Consider the following 8,071-nt stretch of genomic DNA (forward strand, 5'->3'; position numbering starts at 1 on the left):
CGAAATTTCGGTTTTTGATTCAAAAACAATGGAATTTCTCAAAGGGAAGTTTAAAGACTCAAAGGTTTTTATGTTAACCCTTAAGATCTTGTACTTATGATCTCATAAGGTAGGTTTTGATAAATTTTCACCATAAAATGGGAGTTGCTTGGGTTTTTTGATAGAACCCTAGAAATTGGGGATTTTGCAAAATAATGAAAATATCTTTGAAATAAATTCCCTTCTTGTATTAAGAGGGTGCATGAGAGTAAGTTCCTCCCCTCCCTTCCTAATGTTTAACATGACGACAATGACCTTGACACATGAAATATGAGATGGTATGTTAATATTGTTGCTCATCCTTGAACTTGTAATGTGGTAAGATGATAATTATTGAACACCATGGTTTGTAAAAAAATTGAAATCTTGGAGGGTGATGCTTGAGAAATTTCATACAATCTTGAATTGGCTAGAATGTTAACGAAATGTGCATGATGAGAAGTTATGTTGAGAGTTGATAGCGTTGTTTGAGCATATGGCCAATTTGTGAATTGATATTGGAAGAAGGTAAAGTGATGAAACATTGTGAGAGATAAATTGTCGCATCATATTTGCTTTCAAATTCATTATCATTATTGAACATCTTGATATGAATTGGAGATTGTTTATATTGAGAAAGTTTACATTATAATGAGAACTATGATAATGTGCATGGGGTAAATACATGGTAAGTCCGGATAGGGGTGTAGTTGAACTTTGTTAAGTTGGCCTGAGTGTCCATAGTGAAAGACCAGAAAATCGCGCAGATAGATATCGAGTCTTCCGGTTAATACCGGAAAAAATGGCAGTTTGGTAGTACTTGTAGAGTCTACTTGCAGAGACCAGCTTAGGGATTACCAGTGTCGTGTTTACCACCCCTATTGAATTAATAATGGAAGTTTGAAATTGATGAGATCACATGATAATATTGAGAGTATGGTGATTTTGAAATGGTGCATTGAAATGAATATTTTTCCTCATTTCTTAATCTTGACATAGCATTGCATTTACATTTGTTTTTATGTTAAGGAAAAAGCATAACTGTATATGCTTTGTGAGAATTTCTCTACTGAGCTTTATGCTCACCCCTATGGGTTTTGGTGTAGGTAAAGATGTGGTGCTCCCGCCGAATTGAGGGCGTGGAAATGTTTTGAGAAGAGTAGTGCGCTCTTTATGTTGTGGTGATTATCTGTAAAGCCTAGGGCTATTTTTGGTATGGGTCCGAGAGACCACTTTTGTGTAACCAGGCTTAAACCTCAGAAGTTGAAGCCTATAAGGGCATTTTATTTATTTTTAGAACTAGATATTTCACATGCTATAGATTCAGGTGTTCTTTTATTTCTTGAATGTATACTGCACGTGGGACTTTCGTATCAAACTCTTTTAATCAAATATGTGTAGCACGTCCGCGAGGGACCCCGCTACAGTTCGGACTCGATTTGTGTCACGGTTCTTAATCTGAACCAAAGAGTCTAAATCCGACAAATCGTTTTGAGAAACAGATTTTTGAAAAGAAGTGCCAAACATGGACTGCTTTGCCAGATACAGAGTCGCCACCTAAATATTTTTTTAAGGGGGAATTTAGGAAACCCTGACTCGGTGCCAAAGGCCACGTGTCCGTCATCACCAAAGTTGCCTTGGCTCGGGAACTTGGGTATGATTGGGGAAGGTCAGCTATGAGCACCCCCTCTCGCCCGATCAAAGATCGGCCTCTACTAACCGTGATATCTTGTTTTGAAAGTATTATGTGTTCTTATTCTGGTTATTAGCCTAGAATCACTATGTTATGCGCACAACAAACAAGTATAGACCAAATCGCCTAAATTGGAACAAAACTTTTCATGTTTGTTTTGAAAATGGTTTGCTACTCGCAAGTAGGCTAAAATGCAGGTTTTGCCACCTTCAAGTGGGCTTTTAGAAAAGATGGTTTTGCCACTATCTAGTGGGCTTAAAATTCACAGTTTTAACGCGTTATCCCAATTTAAACAATTCGACCTCCATCCACAAGCATTCAAGTAGTTATATCACATAAGCAGCTAGCCTCATGGTAATCATGTAATTATGGCAACACTCACACGCATGCGGGGATGCTAAAGCATAAATACTTACATCGTACTCCGTGCCAAAACAAAGAACTCGTTAGCAATCAATGCATGATCCAAGTCCATGTTTAAATGTCTAATGCAACGCATATGGAATGTCACTAGAGTAGGCTCGGCTAGTCTATGAATGACATGTGAAAATGTACAAGTAGCATATATTCAAGTTAGATTTGAAATACTAATGCAATTAGCATGATACGCCGAGCCCGGTGTATGCAATACTGATGAATGATGCACACATGCATAGCATAAGGTATGCTAAATTAAACATGACCTATTACTAACCATCAAAGCAGGTAAGTAAAAGGGAGAAAGAAGTGGGGGTTGGAAGACATGCACACACTCACCCACACTTATTACAAATTCGCCCTCGCTCGGAGGGACCGAAAGAATAATACAATTCGAATAATGAATTAACTATCCTAGCTAATTAATTATTACAGACCAACTAAATTAATTAAATAAATTAATTAATTTAAGAAAGCAAGAAAAAGGGCCTCGGGAAGAGGGCTCAATGCACGCGTGCTCAGGTCTTGCTCGGAAGTCCACTGCCATGCACAAGCTGCCTCTGTTTTCCCTGCTCTGCTTCTCTGAAGACTGCCAAAGTCTCAGGATGTGCTCACTGGATGTTGGGGAATGCCACCGGCTGGAGGGAATCATCATCGGCTGTGTTTTGGTGTCGATCGGCCAAAAATGAATCCATCGGCCACATATGGATTGCCGGTCGGCACTCTGTGCAGTTGATCGGCAAAAAGTTCCTACAGAATCTGTTTGACAGCAGCAGAGGACAGGGCTTTGCATGGCAATGCAATTCAAGCAATGTATGCACCGACCATATCCCTTATCATGTTTATGACTCAAAGGGACATGGTCCTTGGTTCTCGGACCATCAATCGCACATTTCAATGCATGATGGCTCAAGAGACCAAGTTATGCATGTTGATTTCAAATGCAATGCAAACCAACAAACAAAGGCCCAACTCCCATCACTAAATCAAGGAACAAGGCATGCATGCTAGATGGAGTGCAACCTAGGCATGTGAACTAGCATGCAACATGGGCATACAATGCATCTATGCAAGTATGCAAGCAAATATGCAAGGTAAGCATGCCAACAAGCAAAGGATGGACTTAAGCACGGTTTAGGCAGCCCTTACTAGGCCTAAAACAGTGGCCAAGGTGCTCAAAAATGAAGGACTAATAGGAACACAAACATTCATGCGAATGATCTCCAACACTTCAAGCATTAAAGAGCAATTCTCAAGCACACTCAAGAGGATGCAAACATGGACATATAGCATGCATTAAGCTCTAAAATCATGTTAATGATGGTGCCAAAACAAGCAAACAAGACAAGCAAAACATGCAACAAATGATCTAAAGCCTAAGGCTCACCAAAGAAGCATTAAACTACACTTAGTGCAACCACACATGGCATGAATTAAGTGACTAAAAATAGAGATGTGACATGCTAAAATGAGCCTCAAAACCCACCTAAATGGCATCTAAATGGCTTAAGTATGGAAGCATGCACAAGTGCCCAAACAAGGAGCATAAGACAACAACCTTTTAACATATTAAAGGGATATCAAATGCAAGCATATAGGCATGCCACAAGGACTGAAATAACATGACAAGTGGTTCCAAACCACTGAAATGATGCAAGGATGGTATGCTAGAGGGGTCAATGCTCAAGGTATACAAGAGAGTTCGCATGGTAGCTATACAAAGCAAAGCATGGATGACTCAAATAACCAAAAACAGTCCCTTCGCATACTAAAACAAGCATAAAAGCTTCACAAAGCTAGGCCAAAACACATGAGCATGGTAGTCTAAATGCTAGGCACATGTTGAGGCAAATCATGGCATTACAAGGCATGTATGCTAAGCAAGTATGGTGTACCAAAACCAACTTAAACAATGCTATTTCATGGCAAAATAAGCATAAATAACAGCTAAGGCATAGCCAACAAGAGCCTAAGCTAGGTGCTCCCTCAAGAGGCGAAAATGGTCCTTTTCAAGGACAACAAGGAGAGGGGGTGGCCCTCTCCTTCTTGGGACCTCAAGGCACCATCCTTACCACTGAAATCCCTCAAGATTTCAGTGGTGAGGAGGCCCAAACACCAAAGTCCCGGAACTCACACAAAATAGCACAAAACAAGGGCCAAACAAGGCTTAAGAGTGGTCAAACAACCCCAAAGCTTAAAACACTCTTAACAAACTATTTAGAGGCCTTAAAAACAGAACTTTTATGTATTATATGCAAAGCCAAAAAACAGTTGCATGATGGGTAAAAGTGGTGTGCAAAAATGGGGTAAAAAGAGATAGTTTCTTACCCTTGAAGTCCTCCTTCACAAATGATGATCTTGTTGCCTCCTTGAGCTTAAATCCAGTCAAGAACACCAAGAACAACCCTCTGATCCCTCAACAACCAAGAGAAGGTGTAACACTATGTGTTTGTGTGCAATAGTATGAACAAACACACACTAGACACACAAGAGAGAGATATAGAGATAGGAAATATGTATCAACCCTAACCCTAATCCAGTGCTCCCTCTAAAAATTTTGTAACCCTAATGCCAAGAGAGGAGCCCTCTTCTTATAGGCAACTCCCTCTTGTAAGGCTTCCAAAACAAGCCATCCAAGAGGGAAATCCCTTCATACACGTGTATGGAGGGGAGCAGAGTGGGTGCCAGCTATCACAGCTGGCACAAAATATCTACTAAAAATAGATGAACAGTGATCGGCCATTCAAAATTTCCATTTTGGCAAAATAAATGGCCGACCGGCAACAAATAGTGCCGACCGGCAATATACATTGCCGATGGCATAAAATCACTGGCCGGTGGCCTCAAGCCATGGCCGGTGATGTGTGGGGATGCCTCACAAGGCATTCCCTGCCCCTCCAAGGCAAAACACAAGTGTTTGGTGCAAAACCAGACACAACACGGTCGAGTCGAGAGATCCCGAGGCAAGGCGCGCAACCGAGACCTCCGGGAACTCAAGACGAACACAAACAAGGGTAATCACCAAGTGTTCCAATGGTGACGTCCAAGTCTTGAGGACGGTCAAAAATGGGGTGTCTACAATATGGCAAGGTGGAAGGATTATTATTGTCTCGTGAATGTTCATTAATGTGGGTAGTTCATGTTGAAGTAATTCGGGGCGATACAGTGAACCTAAAAACAAAAACTGGGATTGTATTTCTTACTCACTTTATTTTCCCATGTTTTTCCCATTATAATTAAATAAAAAGTTGAATTACATTTCTTTTTCTCTTTTTATTTATGTTATCAAATTCTCTAACCAAATATAATTTAAAGTACGCAAGCAAATTACCATCACCAAGGCTTGAATTAGGGGAGAAAAACTTACGCAGCGCTTGATAGAGTTTTCTAAATATGATTTGAGAATAAAGTTGTATTTTGAATTTTAGAATTATGATTTGATTGTGAAAAATTTGTTTAGTTATGTGTTTTGAAAAGAGTTTTGAATTGAGTTTTGGAGAGAGTTTTGAGTTTTTTAAATTAGAAAAGTTATTTGATTCAAATACCCAAACACACAACTCAAAATTTTATTCAAAACTCATATAAAAATTAAAAAAATTCTGAAAATATTTTTTATTTACAATATAAAAATAACAAGTGCCAAAAAAAAAAAAACTAAAAAGAACATTGTTCTAGTCAATCGGTCGGATGTCCGGATGGACATTCGGGAGAACGAGCAGGTTAGCCAAATTTTTCCGCCTAAAAAGGAGTTTTCAAAAGTAAGTGTGGAATTATAATTTGAAAGTATAAAACAAACACTACACTCAAATCAATGAGGTGAAAATGTGTTTAAAATGCATAACCAAACACAGCCTTAATTGTGTATGGGACAGTGGCAGAGCCAAAAAATTAAATCAAAGGGGGCACTTATTAATTATAATATTAAAAATTTTTACAATAATATTTCACATAAATTTTTACCATTGACTTTAAGAAAGATAAAAGAATAATATTATTTGTAATTAGTGTATCACGGATAATATTAAAAAAAGTCATGGATATAAAGTTTTAAAATAAATTATATAATGATAAAGTAATTTTTTATACAAAATATGCGTAAAAATTTAATATAATAATCATACCACGTCATCATTAACATGTGATATCACCAATCAATAATAAATAAACACATGGAGGATGAGTCCTACATGTCAAATATAACTAACAATTCAACAAATTCTATATTTTCATTAAGATTAATTATATTTGTATGTCAATAATGATAAATATTACCATTATATTAGAATTTTCATAAATAATAATATCGTAGTCTTTTTATTTTCAATCAAAATAATCATTATTATTCTCATAGTTTAAAAAATGTCATTGACATTTCACTCTGAATAATATTTTATAAATTTTTTTATTTAAAATATATTTTTTATATTTGTAAAAAAAAATTTAAACTCAAGAAGAACACGTGACCCTCTTAGACCCTTGTTAGCTTCATCCTGGTATTGGATAAACTTTTTTGAAAAAGGAAATAATTCTAAAATTTGAGTAAGGTTGATTGATTGGACAAAACGAGTGTATATATAGGTGATAAGTACGTGTTTATATTAGGTATAATGAAAAATCTTTTATAAAAATAATTATGAAAACTTTGTAACCCTTAGATTATATTTAAAATAAAGCACCACACATTAATTAAGGTAATTCAAGGATCATAAAAAAATTGTGAAAAAAACCTTTTAAAAATTCACTAAATATAAAAAATATAAAAAAAAAAATAAATACGAGAATTCAGTACATTTTTTATATTTTTATGCATTTATTAATTTTTAAAAATATTTTTCACAATTTTTTTACTTTTTAGATACATCTAAGTAAGATGCATCTAAAAAAATAAAAAAAAATGTTTAAATTTTAAAAAAATTCACTAAAAATAAAAAAAAAATAAGAAAACCAAAAAATTTAATCCAAAAAACTCAAACCAAACACTAATGTGATCCAAAATAAGTTAAAAGTTAATTTTTGACTTTTAACCTATGTTTCTAAAATGAGCCCTATAATGGTCTTGTTTGGCAAATGCTATTTTTTGACTTTTTAAGATAAAATTCACAAAAAGACAAAATATGTTACAATAGCCAGTAAGATAAAATGTCACATCAAACCCATAATCATTTCATATTTTCTATCACAAATATCATATGTAGTTATAAAAAAATCCAATTATCTTCCTAAGTAAAAAAACTTTAACCTACTAAAATAACCAAAAATTAAAATAATTTACTAAAATAGTCAACTTTCTAAATAAGGCCAAGGCCTTGTTTGGAATAAACGAAAAAAAATTAAAAAGTTAAAAAGTTATTAAAAAAAAATTTAAAAAATTTATACTACTTAAGAGTAACTTGTGGGGGAAGCCACTAGGGTAAAATTATTATTTTACTCTTTAAATTCAATTATTCAAAAAATCAAAAAGTTAAAAGTAAAAAAGTCAAAAGAGTAAAATGATCATTTAATATTTTATTACATATCTCTTCGTAAAAAAGTCAAAAAATTATTTTAAATATACATATTTTTTCCTTAATTTTTTAACTAAAAAATACACTTATATAGCACATCCTAAACAACTACTTAATATAACAACGACATTACACCAACTAAGAAAAAAAATATTAGAGTGATTAAGACAAGTCATGAGTGGATCATTTGGGAGTCCGGATCCTCACCTTACACTGTTTCATTGAGTTCTTACCGACAACGGTTAAGATGTACCTAATCAGATTCAACAGCTCAAATCTGACTATAAAAAAATTAAAACATATATTGAAAATGAAAGTTTCCCACCCAAAGCTATACATACGGGTTATACACACTTTTTTGACCTCACTCTCACTCAACCTCACTGGCAGTGGCATAGCTAGGAATTTAGTGTAAAGAGAGCACAAATTAATGACAATA

This window comes from Camellia sinensis, chromosome 6 (assembly GCF_055761805.1).
Source record: "Camellia sinensis isolate YWXY chromosome 6, ASM5576180v1, whole genome shotgun sequence".
Taxonomy (NCBI): Eukaryota; Viridiplantae; Streptophyta; class Magnoliopsida; order Ericales; family Theaceae; genus Camellia; species Camellia sinensis.